The sequence below is a fragment of the Rhipicephalus microplus genome, chromosome 5 (assembly GCF_043290135.1).
Source record: "Rhipicephalus microplus isolate Deutch F79 chromosome 5, USDA_Rmic, whole genome shotgun sequence".
Classification (NCBI taxonomy): domain Eukaryota; kingdom Metazoa; phylum Arthropoda; class Arachnida; order Ixodida; family Ixodidae; genus Rhipicephalus; species Rhipicephalus microplus.
The window spans coordinates 47,856,903-47,871,777 of record NC_134704.1 but is presented as its reverse complement, the minus strand read 5'-3'; the positions used below and the strand labels follow the sequence as shown (position 1 = coordinate 47,871,777).

The 14,875-nt window shown below is 45.5% G+C and overlaps 1 protein-coding gene across 2 annotated transcripts in view; it reads left to right on the top strand.

Annotated features, from left to right (window-relative positions):
- Window positions 1-14,875, top strand: part of Moe (moesin) — a 188,547-nt gene that overhangs the window by 70,538 nt on the left and 103,134 nt on the right. The window contains exon 2 of one of the 2 annotated variants that reach the window (XM_075895380.1): window positions 3,421-3,489. The exons of the other annotated variant lie outside the window; for it this stretch is intronic. The gene's annotated coding sequence lies outside the window, so the exon portion shown is untranslated. The remainder of the gene's footprint in view (window positions 1-3,420; window positions 3,490-14,875) is intronic. 2 annotated transcript variants of the gene reach the window in all.

Below are 14,875 nucleotides of genomic sequence, written 5' to 3'. Positions count from 1 at the left end.
TGACGATCCGCGTAATGCATATCTGATCGTCTTTCTCTATACTTTCCGCGTACGAACGCTTTCTGGTCGCGCTGACCGGTAGCGCAATCGGAGGCTATTTATATCACGAGAAACAAGCGTTACCGGCAGGATATAGAGAATCGATATCCGACCACCCTCCACCCATACTTTCTGGCACTGATCTCAAAGCTCATTAAATTGACCGCCATTCATCTCGGGACCGTTATCATTTATGAATATATTGTTCCTTAAATTACCGCCGCGTTCACATGGATGCACTGTTTGGATTGTCTACTATAGACCTTGACGCAGTTGGACCTGATACCGTCAAATCATTATACGCAGCGTAACCATGTCAACTGATACCATTGGCTAGGCGACTTCATTTAGGACAGCTATATATTAAGCTTATTCCTTAAGGTCCTTCGCATATTTCATGACTCTCCCCTTTTCCAATGCTGATTTATCGGTTTAGTAAGCGAATCTGGTGCATTTTCATACTCCTAAAACAGCTGCAATGTAGATTCTATGTAGAATAGGGGCTTAACGTCTTTCTTTCCTCGCCTTTGCCGTGAATTCTGAACGAGGCCGACAGCTGCGATTAGCGGTGTCCCCCGCAGTCCACCCCCTTTCATGAATGACCCCGCACCCACCACTTGCTAATCAGCTTTGGTACAGCTATTGTCTTGGCCATGGCGCTCCTACCTTGAGTATGAGCTATGGCCAGCTATGGTCAGCTATGACGTCACGTAGCTTGCCGTCACATAATGACGTCATCAAATGACACCCTCGCTTGTTAAAGAGTGGACCGATCACGGATGCCAGTGCAAAACCAGGCAGAAGCAATGCCTCTGATCATGGCGGCAGTGCGATGCCCCGTTGGGTACAGACAACTTTTGTAGTGGCGCATGCGAGGTTCAGTACATCAAGGGAGAATATAGATGATGGCTTTTGCCTTTGAGTCTTTTTGGGTGAATATTTAAGGACCTGTAATAGATTTATTAATTGCGAACGTACGGTACTTGATTTCTTCATCGTCAGAACATCAGGTTAACTGAAGACATTGCAGTTAAGTGTGTTCCTTTTTCTATTTCTTGTCCCATGTTTTCACTCGCTCCTACATGAATAGCACGTTGGGTGGAGTAAGGGGCGAAGTAAGGCCGATCAACCAGCATCGAAAGATGGCTTGAACTTTAAAGGTTTGCTTCATTACACAGTGACGTGAATGTTGAGGCCAGGAGAGAAACATTTACTTCGAGACGTTAAAAGTTGTCATGGTACTGCTTTGACCATCCAATCTAGCCCGGCGAAATCAATGTAAATGTAGTGTGTTGTGTAGGCTCGCTCCCTTCCTCCCCTCACCTTTCCTACATCGTTTTGTGAGCGAACGCGACATTTTAGGCAATGTGCTTAACAAAATCGACGACAGATCATTTTCCGAAAACATGATTCTTGGATAGGGGCAGCGAGCTAATCAAGCGACGCGAGTACTGCTGCTGTTTTTAAAATCAACCGGGTTAAGCGACTGCTTGTAAGGCGTGTGATGGACAGGTGCACACGTTCACTTACGGTGCTTTCTAAGACCACCTTGTTTTTGTCTTTCCATTCCGTGACGCCTCCCCTCCAGCGCAGGATAGCGAACCGGAGACGCGTCTGCTTGACCCCTCTGTCTTTCATTCCTCCTCCTCCTCCTCCTACGTTCCCACGACCTACTACTACTACTACTACTACTACTACTACTACTACTACTACTACTACTACTACTACTACTACTACAGCTTGAAAGACAAGGTCATTTTCCCAAGTTTCGTCATCGACTGGCAGCTTCACTGGATCGGTGCCCACTATACGGTCCAAAAATGCTCCTCGACTCGAAATTCGACCTCAAGGGATCCTTGAGTCTTTTCGCTTTGCGGAAATCGCAACGCAGAACTGTTCTCTCAAGGATCCCTTGAGGTCGAATTTGGAGTCGAGGAGCGTTTGCGAAAACGAGCCTAAATCGCCTTCTCTTTCCGAGTGAGCCTTGACTCAGACACCTTGAGAGATGAAATAAACCCGTTTCATTGTAACTCGTGTCGTCTTTTCCTCTTGTGAAGCCGGAATCGTATACATACGTCATCGCGGAGTTCCTGAATTCCCGCAGCTACCGGAGCTCGGCTTGCGAGATGATTCACCTGTTCTTGCACGTTGCGTTGCATTTCTTTTTCTTTTTAGTTTCTTACTGCAAATTACTCTCACGTTGCCAAACTGTACGCCATAATTGGCAAAACAGCAAGCGTACCTCTTCATTACTACAGCATGACTCGGTACGGTCTGCACTTCTGCCAAGGCACAGAGGAATAGTTGATTATTTTTAATTTGTTTACTTGTTCATGTTAGGATGCGTTCACGTTGACGAAAAACATCGAGGCGTTGTAACAAATGAAATATTTTGTTTTTCGGAAACAAAAACGATCCCACGTTACTATGCATGGTAATATAGCCTTCTGTAAGCCATAAAAAGCAAGTATACACGGTTTGACCATGTAGCACGCGACTTTGTTTGCACCCCCTGCCGTCCACGTACATACGTACATTTCCTCACTAGCAGCGGCAGCCCGTGCAAGGCCTATATGTCGTAATACGAGTATACCGCAAGGTCGTACAAAGGAATTATCCGCGCCGCACTGCCATACATGCAGTCAACTAAGACAACTAATTATACGGTTCAGTTCATTCGTCTGTTTTCGTAGTGCCACGTGTCCTCTTTACAGCAGAGCTACTTCAATCCATACAGAGCTCATCTGTTCGAATCCTTTATACGAATCGCAGGCATTTTATTAAACAACGCCACCTACGCGCGTCTCACGTTCGCTGTATAGTGTAGAGCATGAAACATTCTCCTTACGCTGCGAAGTTTGAGTGCTTGAGTTGTCAAGCAAGATATCGCTTTAGAATAGCGTACACGCTAAGTTAGCGTTCTCTGCGGTCGCCCGCTATTTCCATCTCTTAACGGGAGTCCGCAAGTTGTCAACGCATGCGCAGTGGCGTGAAACGGCAACGCAAAGCTTTGCGTACGCTATTCGAAAACTCTCCGTTTATAACTAAGCAACGCAAACTCAAGAAATCCTTGGGGGTTACAGAAACTGCTAACTCTGTAGGCTTTGGTTTGTTTAAATTTCACACACACACAAAAAAGAAACTAGGTGTTAGCCATGGTCTCATTGACACCGCCACCATCCTGCAGCACTTGCTCACCTGCCCAGTGATGTGTATGACGGATTCGTACTGTTCCAAGCCAAGCGATTAAAAAGAAGAAAAAAAAAGCAAAGGGGCACGTAGTGGAAGTTTTAGGGCTTATAAAGGCTTCGTCATCAAGTTGGATGATGCTGCTGTTAGCGTTTGTATGTAGTTGCTGATATCATTTTTTCTCTTTTGCAGGTGAGTACCGGATTATACTTCACCCTCTCTGCGTTAATTCTGGACGGAGGTCACAAGGACCACTGTGAGGTAACGTTTTTAAGCAAGTTTTGTTCATATTGCGTGCTCGACCAAGACAACGTAATGTCGCGGCCCCTTCCAACTGTGTTGTTCTGCGCATGCGCACTGAGACGCTCTTTTCAATCAGCTCCGTCAGGTACGATTTCCTGTCGTATTATGACGAAATACGCGTCTTTCTATGGACACTGACACTCAGTGTCCATAGCTTCTCTATGCCATTCGGTAGTTAAACTGAATCGTTAAGCTTTTGAAGTCCCCGTAAGTTGCGTTTTGGTGAAACACGAAAAAATATTGATGCAACGCTCCTCCTTTCGTCATACACCACGTGGCTTGCGGATCATCAGATTCCGCAATCGAAGCGCAATGTTAATGCGAACGTTATCTTTCTTTCGTCTTTGTTTTTGTTCCGGGGAGAGTCATTCGTGGCTTTGCTGAGTCAGTTCTCGTTATTTAAACGATGACTCAATACGTATCGCGTGGCTTTGTACGTCAGACCTGCCGATAACGTTAATCGCAGGATACATGAAATACGACAGTGCCCAGTTAAGCGCGTGTTTTGGATGCTGGATTTAGTGCCCGCTCCATTTTGTTACTGCTCATAATTCGTCGCAGGGAGGGTGGGTGTGACCACCACTCCCCCCCCCCCCAAACTTTTTTTCGAAATCTTCATGGGTATATCATGCGAAATTAGGATGTTCCACCAGAACACATCAATTGATTTGATAAGTGGGGCTTAACGTCCCAAAACCACCATATGATTATGAGAGACGCCGTAGTGGAGGGCTCCGGAAATTTCGACCACCTGGGTTTCTTTAACGTGCACCCACATCTGAGCACACGGGCCTACAACATTTCCGCCTCCATCGGACCAGAACACATCAAGGGCGACTGAACCCCCCCCCCCCCTCTTTCAACCCGAAAAAAAGTCTCACTACACTCCTGCAACATGCCGAAACTTACGCTATTTCAAATTTTCACTGTCACGTTTCATTTTATTTTTTTTCAGTTTTATACCTGAAAACTGAACTCTGCTTTTTTTTTTTTCTGTGAACCGAGGCACAGTGCTTCTGAAACCCCGGTTAGTTATACCTCCCGTGACACTTCGCGTCAATAAAGTAAACAAAAAACAACAAAACAAATCGAGAAACTTTAGTTACCCAGAAGAGCTGCCCATGACCGGCGCACCTCCTTTTCGCACCGTGACTGCTGGTGTACGGTGCATACGCGGAACGGCACGCCGTGACCCAAAACTCAATTTTCGGGAGCCACACGCGTCACGAGTGCGAATATTTTTTTTCTTTTTTTTTTCGGCTCCGACGTCGAGCGTGCGACGGCGATCACCCTTTAACCATCTCCTTAAAAGCGCGGTTTCGGTTTCGCTTTCAAGTGCGTGTCTTTGGGTGGCTGACTAAGGTGCCTGCTTCCAGCGATGACAAGCTTCTTTCTTTCTTTCTTTCTTTCTTTCTTTCTTTCTTTCTTTCTTTCTTTCTTTCTTTCTTTCTTTCTTTCTTTCTTTCTTTCTTTCTTTCTTTCTTTCTTCATCCGCATAATCCGCATATCTTCGTGGTGGCTTGACTAAGGCGCCTGCTTCCAGCGATTACGAGCATCTTTCTTTCTTTCTTTCTTTCTTTCTTTCTTTCTTTCTTTCTTTCTTTCTTTCTTTCTTTCTTTCTTTCTTTCTTTCTTCATCCGCATATCTTCGTGGTGGCTAGCCAGCGCCTCCGCGTGTAGGTCGTATATCTTCTTTTTAGCGGTGACAGCTCCAGCTCGGCTGCAGGGTTTCTCTAGCCAACTTCTCGGGGGTGGGTGGTTGTGTTTTCGCTCGTCCCTTCGCACGCTTAATGCAGACGGGCGTATCGCGCCGGTGTGGTTTCTTCTCGCATTGCCATGGCATTGCAACCGCGACGGTCTGACGCCACTTTCCTTTTTTTATATCTTTTTTTAATTTTTCCCTTTCCTGTCTTAATGCCGAGGTGCAAAACAGGACGTTGAGAAAGCAGTGACAATAAGGCTGACCTTTAACTGCTGGCGAAATTCAGTCGAGATTAGGGTGTATGTTTCTTCGGTCGGTGAAATCGAAGCTTAGTTTGAAAGTACAGTCGCGTTCCGTACAAGTCAGAACATTGTGGGCGTAGTTGAAGGGCCTCAAGCCTGAACGGTGACACAAGCAAACGTTAAATTGATTTTGAGAATGAGAGCAACTGAAACAGTGCTTACATAAGTAATATTTGTTATATCGCCCCACTTTGCAGTCTTGGAAAAATATTGAGCACGGACATCTAATGTTGCGCGACTGTAATTCCTGATTTCTGTTTGTGTATTGCTACCGACGAAAAAGTGTCATTTTGTTATTTATCTATTCTTTTTACTTTCGAGGTAATGATTTTTTTCTTACCAGAACTTCTAAAGGTCCCTCAGTGAACAACTTTGGCTTCATTTCTTGAGGCTTTTACGTTGTACTATAGAATCATTCGAATGCCTGCGTTGACACTGAAGATTTTATTGACTATTGTCTCTCACGCTTTCTTTGAAAATGTCACTGTACATTATATTATTTTTCTTCCCAATGTGTGAAAAGAAAGAAGGAGTTGATGGAAAACAACGCTATGCAGTGCGTCAATTCAGGCGTGCTCTTGCCGAGTTCCATATCAAGAATCATCAGAAGGGTAGAGTTGCATTCCATGGACTCGTTTCTCTGTAATCCTTTGGTATCATGTACGTTCTGATTCAATCGAATATCATGCAATACTCGATCGTCGTTCCTGCCTGAGGTCGTGCTCTGTGAAGGACGATTGTGTTTGAAATCTGCAACACAGCCGATTGAAACGAACATTTAGGTAGCATATCACTTTGATGTTTTCAGGTTATTGCGGTCGTGAAGGAAGTATTCGGGCACTTGAACGCTCGTGTTCCGTGTTGACTGTTCGCCAGAGATAACATTGTAGTGGTCAGTCGAGTTGACGAATCTTCGCTGCGCATTGACGCGTGGCCGACATTTTCTGTTTGGGGGTTTTTCCCGCTGGACGTCAAACTGCGACTCGAAAGAGGTGTCAGGCAAGAGGGCTCAGTCTATGCATGCACCATATCAGCATAGAAGTAATAAAGGTAAGACTCGTTTGGTTTTATTCTTTTGTTTTATTCATTGCATAATAGATACGAGCTGTTCTCTCTCAGTGGCTCTGGGATATACTGGTTGTAGCATGAAAGAAAAAAAAACGTACACAAGACAAATAGTATAAAATTAGCACTTAGCAAAAAAGAGCGGGATATCGACGGAGTGAACGGTAATGAGTGGGGCGAAGCTTCGGAGGGTTTTATTGGTAAACCGTGAATCCTCCGTTCATCCGTCCGTCCATCTGCCTGTCTGTCCGTCCGCACTTGCTGAGTGAGTCATGGATGTAGGCGGTCGCGTATCAAGATAGCCATGCATGTACAGACGCATGGATTAAGGAGCTTCGCCCCTAAAAATGAAGACGTTTACCGTAGACCTGCAACCATTAATAAACAGCGCAATTAGTCGATATTAAGAAATGAGCCTTCCTTGCTTCTTTACTTGGTGTACAAAAGTTAGAGTCGAACCACAACCTGTCACAGACCATGCAAAAAAAAAAGTGTCCAAATTACCAGCGCCAGATATTAACGAACAAACCTGGCTGTGGCAGCTCCGATAGAAGCTCAGACATTTCGTCGCCTGTGCTCTGCTCGCGCCATCTCTTGGCGCTTCAGCTGCGCGGACTGTCTCTGTCTGTGGGCGTGGCGTTGTGCGTGGCTAGGCGAGGTTAACGCCATATTGGGGCGTGGCTGTGGTTTGCTTGGTTATTGGATAAGCAACGGCGCGGAGGTTGTTTTGCGGACACCCGATGTTTTACCTGGAGCTTCGAGAGCTTAGCTCTCGAAAAGTGTGGAAGTGACCGTACTTCTTGAATGTGGTGCCTTCATGTTACTCGCGCTCACACGGCGGCGTCCGTGTGCCTTGGTGTGCCCGGAGTGGATCTCGGAGGCCACGCCAAAATCAACGCGTGATTGAGACCTGCTTTGCCAGGTACCGCAACGAGCACAGCTGCTCGCAAAAAAAAAAAAAATCGTTTGTTCTTCGAAATAACCCAATCGTTAATTTTTTTGAAGCGTGGAAACTTGGGCAAGTTGGTCGGACATAACTGAATGCAGGAACAGCGTAACCTAGAAGTAGTTACTTCGTAACTACGGAAGCGAAAAAAAAAAACAAGGAATTGTTTTTGTCCTTGTTTTTTTCGCTTCCGCAGTTACGAAGTAACTGCTTCTAGGTTGCGCTGTTCCTGCATTCAGTTAATTTTTTGTTAATTATTCTGAGCGTTAATTGATTCTTATTACGAGTAAGCATGCTCGGTCAGTGTATGCATCCCGTTAAATCTCAACTTTAACCAGAACCATTGACTTCGCACCAAATTTATATTTTTAAACAAATCTTCTGGAACCGGGAGTAAGTGCTTGACTGGTAGAGCATGGAAAATAAACAAGAGTGGTACTCGTTGCTGGTTTATCGCGATTGTCTGAAAAAAAAAAACGCTTAATTTCTAGAGTGCATAGCCAACATTGGCAATCATTTAGCCATGCTTAGGCAAGATTAGTCAGCACTAACCAATTTTGACCATTCTTTAGCCATGCTAAGCTGGTGGTACCTAGTACAGGCACGGTAGCTGAACCGACGTGACTTAGTGTCACGCAATGCTAACGCGCACTTCCTTTGGGACCGGCAAAAATTTTTCGAATCACCAATGGTCCCCAATGAAAACGAGACTATACGTGTTTAGTACGCTCAGTATGCTCAGCCAAGAAACAGTGCTCCGGTGGAATTCTCCCATCCATTTCTTCGGAGTTTGTATCCAATGCCTAGTATCAAGAACATTTTTTCACCCGCTTTCAATATCTTGTAAGTGATAGTAGAACACAGTTCTTCGGACTTCGCTTTAGTAACAATATTACTGGTAGATCGCGCCGCGTCTGAGTAATATTGGCACTTGAATCACGAACGTTTCAAAAGCCGACATTCTTTTGCACCGGCTGGAATAGAGGCGCAAAGTTACTTCTTTTTTCTTTGTTTAAGTTTCTTTCTTTGTTTTTTTGGTTTCTTTGTTTCAGTTTTCTATCTTTTTTTTTTAATCTCGGAGGGAGGGGGTTGCTGTTCGAGTTTATTTTCTAGTGAGTGAATTTGCCGTTTATGGTAGCTTATTTTTAGTAAGTCCTTATCTTTCCGAAATTCGGACTTCAGTTTTGAGTTTTTTCTTAGTACTCTGATATCATAGCTGAAATGATATCAGAACACAGAAACACCAGAACACACCGAGCGTACATGTGGTGTCTCAACTTTTCTCTTGGATCCGTGATAGAACTGTCTCTTCTATACCAAGTATCTGAGATTCTTGTTCTAAGCGTATTTCAGTTGTCTGGAAGGTTTGAACGCAGACACGCATCGGTAGACACCAACACAAATTATAGAATACAAGACACCCACGTATCTGACTATTACAAGCTGAAATGTTATCACCATAAACCGTGTTGTAAACTTTTCGGAATTTCGTTGCAATGGAAGCAAGCATACTTTACGAGGTCTGTATATTCGATGTCTGGCGAGCCCCAGTGCCGCCAGGAGATCATGTGACAAGGCGCCGTTTCGCTCTTCCGGGGCCCCTACAAACGTTGGCGTCTCCCTCGCCATACATTAAGCCCTTTATGAAATGCGCGTGGAGGGTGGTCTACGAGATGCTGTGGACGCGAAGTGAAATTTATATCGGCCAAACCGACTGGTGTATCAGTGACTGTTCCGAACATGTCATTTCGCAAAAGAACGGGACAAGTTCATATTGGCCGTTAATGCAGAAGTTTCAGCAGAAAAAAAAAAAAACTAAATGTCAAATCATTTACCGGCGTGGGTTTATCGAATTTTTAGGGATTTATTCAAAAAGATGGAGTCTCACTAATAATAACTTTTTAGCTGTGTAAACGGAATGCACTTTCCAACGAGCCCGCTCGATCGCTCACTCACTAACTCACTCACTAACTCACTCACAAATAGTAATTCGCTTAGTTCACACTCACTAATTCATTTATTAATTCACACGTACTCATTCACGCTCACCCATTCATTTACTTAGCCCCCCCCCCTCCCGCATTCACTTATTGACTCACTCTTTAGAGACCCAAAGGAGACAATCACGTAAGTAAATATAATAATGACTCCCCTCTTATCTTTTTATCTATAAGTAATTCGCCGAGAGCGAGGACGCGCTGGTGAGGACAGAATTCGAAACGAGAACAATCAGAGTGAACCAGAGCGTTGATAATTTCTTTGTCTCGTGCACGGTCGTCCTCGGGTCCCATAGAGTCAGTTACTCTAGGGTCTCACTGCTCGCAGTGCCACCTTGTGGACAAATTCCCAGTCGAGGCCCGTGTGAGCCCATACGAAAGAAAACACCTTACAAAAACACAACAATAACAAACTTTACGCGCACGACGGCGAGCTTTAGCGCTTTCGCTTTTTGAAAGTCGCGACCGCGCCGCGCCAGCTGTGCATTTGAAATTCTTGAAATAGTCGAGTCCAGACACGCGCGCTCTGCGAGCGGCGCCTGAGAACAATGACTTTTTTTTTCTTCTTCATCTTCTTTCACTGCGACGTCCTCGGCGCGCAGTGCAGCGGGATCCACTTTTAATGGCGTGCATTCACTCGAGGAAGTTCCCTTTGATGAGGAAGAAGATGACAACAGAGGAGGAGGGAGGGAGCTTTTTAAAGGAAGAGCCGCCTTAATGCGCTGCCTTATAGGCTGCTGTGCGCGTGCATACCTGCGGTTCGGCGAACGCCTCGTGGCACCTCACCTTGAGAGTTAATGCACGCGGACTATCATCGGCACTCAGCGCGTCGCAGAACTTCCGCACAACGCGTCACCACGCGGCGCGCTTCTCGAACGGACGTGTTGGCCTCGGAGAAGGTCGCAGGCTCGATTTCCGATGGGTCATATGACGAGCAAAGTTGGAGATATGGGGGAGCGGGGATAGATTCGAATGATAACCCAAATGCGAAACGAATCCAAATGCGAAGAACGATAGATTTGAGACTGTTAAGTTCTGCTAATTTTGCTAAATTTGTGAGTTTCACCGCCATTCTCAGGTTAAGCGATGAAATATGCTTATGATGTTCTGCTAAGTCTGATATCTTACTTTCACAGAGCCTTTATAGGAAATGCATAATTTTTGAAATACCCACAACGGAAATCCAGTCTGTGGTTCTTAATTCTGGGACCTCTTTTTTGCATGTTATTACTACGACTAATGGGGATGGATGGATGGATGGATGGATGGATGGATGGATGGATGGATGGATGGATGGATGGATGGTTGGATGGATGGATGGATGGATGGATGGATGGATGGATGGATGGATGGATGGTTGGATGGATGGATGGATGGATGGATTGACACGTTCAGGATATAAGTGCCGAGGGTTCTTCAAAGAAATATTTCACATTTAATAGTTGTCAGACATGGTACAGGTGAATCGTATATCTTACGAAATCCCTAATCTCGAAGGAAGAACAGAAATGGGGCCAACAGGTTCTGTTGAAAAATGACATCCCGCTGGGGTTCACATTTTAACCGAGTTGACCCATATTTACGTTTATACAATACAAGGCGCGACTGAACCCGCACGCACCGTTATGTATATGCCCTCATTGCGGTCACTGATATACTCACTCTTTGCATAGCTCGAAAGTGCGTTGGGTCGCTTTGTCTTGTGCGTTTTTGTATCGTTACGCACGCCTCGATCCTCGCCTGCCGGGCGTATCTCGAGGAACAGACGTCCTTATACCTGAAAATTTCGCAACTCCGCGTAACTGACAGGAACCCTCGCAGTGATGCGCTGCTTCCTGTCTGGCCTCAATGGCCGTGGTGCTTGGGAGCTTGAAAGAAACTGCTTGTGTGTAGATGTGTGCGGTGGGGCTGATATGAGGTGGGTGTCGAGTTGTTTAAAGGGAAACGCCTACACTGTCACTGTGATGTAAGGCGGCGACGGGGGGGGGGGGGGGTAATTCGGGGTCGAAGACGGATAGCTCTTCTTCTTACTGTTCATTCCCTCTCCGTGCCCCCCCCCCCCCCCTCTCCGGCGTGATATGTCTATAGCGATGACAGCGGAGGCCTCAGAGACGATGCCAGCCTTTCACGCCGCCAGGGCGGCAGATCAAGCCCTCCACGCCTGTTATCTTCTCACAAACACATTCGTACATTCTGTTTTGATTTCCCGAAGCACCCCCTTTCCCTTCTTTCTACTACCCAGAGCCATCGTCTCATCTTGGAGTTTCGCAAGGAGGCAAGGAGGGCTTCAAACCGTTACGTGGTGTGGTGTGAGGGAGAGCTCGTGCATGCTTCTTCGGAAGCTCGAAGTTTAAAGGGGAGGAGGAATTTGGGGGAGGGTGAATAGAGGCCGCCGCGTCGTTTTTTGAACCCTCCCATCGTTGAACCGTCGAGGGCCGCCCGCTATGTTAGATTGAAACGGCGCCCTAGGCCACCCGATGCCGGCGGCCGCCGCTTGCTGTGAACGCATGTGTGACACAAAGCGAAAGTGCGCGCGCGGTGCTGCCGCTGCGCGTCCCGGTTATTGGCACTGCCGCAGCGCTTCTTTCGCTTTGTGTGTACTTTGCGCGCTCGCGGCAGCGAACGCTGAGCTTCGATTAGCGTTTGCCTCGTCGCCTGAGGCACGCGCCTGGGTTTTAATTTTGTTCTTTACTGCAACGTGTTGTGCGCGCCTGTCTGCATGCTTAGCGAATGACTGTCGCATTTGTTTACTCGCAGGCCTGAGTTGTGACGGAATTTATCCGAAATTCCACCCCCTTTTTTTTTCGGTGGCCTCGGCGCGCATGAAGTCGCGGGAACACTGCCTCGGACGTGACTTTGGGAATACGTTGCTCGAACACTTATAGGGGCCTGGACACTCAGTCTTCGATCATAATATGGATTCACAAACAACCTGGCGAAATTTCGACGCATTTGGTCGAGCACTAATTTACAATCGAATATCTTCGTGGACATAGAGTTTCCTACTAATTAACTATAGGGGACTCTGTCACTGCAATCGTTCAGTGACGATGGGAATGATGGGTAGTACACACATTTGCCTAGTCTTCGTACTTGCGGATGGCGAATCGTACTTGTGGCTTCGTTTATTGCTGTGTTTCAATTTTGTTTTGAAAAAAAAAAATTCAACCCTTTTGAACTTCATGACCTTATTATGGAAAGATAAGTCCAAAATAATAAGGTGGTGAAGCGCAATCGCTGAACATTTGTTGATTTTCCTTTTTGTGAAAAAAAAAAAAAAAAGCTCCAAGCCATGCGAACACAAACGGAGCCAAAAGCAGGCCAGAAGTACGAAGATTAGACAAATCTGTGTACTACCCATCATTTTCATGCTCGCTGAAGCGCCGTGCGTTGCAGCTCCCATAGACACTAGCGCCAGAGTTCCCTCTAGTGTATATTAGAAAACTCTATGTTCGTGAACACGCGAACAGCCTGAAAATCGGGCAACACTGGCACATTCGCGAGCCGTGACGTAACGGGCTCTTGCTGTGCGAGCGTCTGTGTTTCGGGTATTCCGTCATCAGCTTGTCGTGCGGTCGAGCTGTGCCACCTTTGTTGAGCTCGACATTGTAATTGAAAGATTTGCAACGGCTGCAACCTTTGTGGAAGACAGCGGCTCCGCTGCATGCCGCTCATGACGTCATGTACGCCATGACAAAATGGCGATCGCTAGCGGTGGGCAGGGTTCTGAGCCGGCGACTTCTATAGTTTATTTTGCTCTGGAAAGTTCTTTTCAGTCCATTCTTCATACATGTGTAGGCAAAATTGACAATCTATTTTCGCTCAAAACCACAAGTTGTTGGGTGACCGAGTCGTAGCCGCTTTAGCCACTCCTAGCATGACCGAATGCTTTTTTTTATCGGGGTGTGAAGGAGAGGAGTGTTCAAACATGCCTTTGCATGTTCGTGCGTGGGTTTATATGTGTACGTGTATATTATACGCGTGCAATAATAAAATTCCTCGAGAGAAAATTCGTACTCATCCGGTCGCGTTGCGCAGGACAAAAATAAAGTTTTAAAGACGATATTTTCTTGGGGACCTTCGACGCAAAAATTTTGGTCTGTCTGTCTGTCTGTCTGTCTGTCTGTCTGTCTGTCTGTCTGTCTGTCTGTCTGTCTCTTTCCTTCCTTCCTTCCTTCCTTCCTTCCTTCCTTCCTTCCTTCCTTCCTTCCTTCCTTCCTTCCTTCCTTCCTTCCTTCCTTCCTTCCTCTCAAACCCCGCCCTATCTTGGTTATGCCAGTGACCTTCAAAGATGTATATCGAAGGCAGCTGAGCGTGTGTAGTACGTGATGGGCGTTGACTAAACGTAGTCGAAATCACTCTTGCCTAGAGTGGTCCAGCACGTGGCTGGGAACGCAGATGTCCTCCTCAGCTGCTATCTCACGCTAGCTACAAGCTTCTCTTCGTGCTCTAATTATAGCGCAAGGGCGCAGTATTGATTGATATGTCGAGTTTAACGTCCGAAAACCATCATACGGTTATGAAAGACGCCGTAGTGGAGGGATCCGGAAATTTCGACCACTTCGGTTTTTTCAACGTGCACCCAAATCTGGGCACACGGGCCAACAGCATTTTCGCCTCCATCAAAAATCAGCCGACTACATTTGGTGTCATTTAGGTGTCGGTCGTCGCATGTTTCGAAAAAAAGAAAACATGGTAGCCGAAATGGCCGATTGAGAGCTCTAAATCAGCTCTGATCCTGCAGATACAATATATTTTCGCAAGGAACAGTGCAAATATGGTCATAAGCAGAATCAAAATAAGGATATACAAACATACAAAAAAGTGTCAAGAACATGAGGGCGTTGAAGTGCTACCACATCTTCGCGCATATATATATATATATATATATATATATATATATATATATATATATATATATATATATATATATATATATATATATATATATATATATATATATATATATAAGGGAAAGAGGTGTGTACCTAAGGGCTCGTTTTCCGTGTTTCGACACAATATTAATGAGATCTAACAGACAATAATGCCAAGGTATGTATAGGGGAAGTTATTAGAACCAATGTAATGTAAATAAGAAGAAAGAAAAGTGGCTGAAATGATAGCTTGCCGTGAGCCGGAATCGAACCTGCGACCTTCGAATAACGCGTTCGATGCTCTAGCCACTGATATATATATATATATATATATATATATATATATATATATATATATATATATATATATATATATATATATATATATATATGTGTGTGTGTGTGTGTGTGTGTGTGTGTGTGTGTGTGTGTGTTTGCGTGCGTGTTCGTGTTCGAGT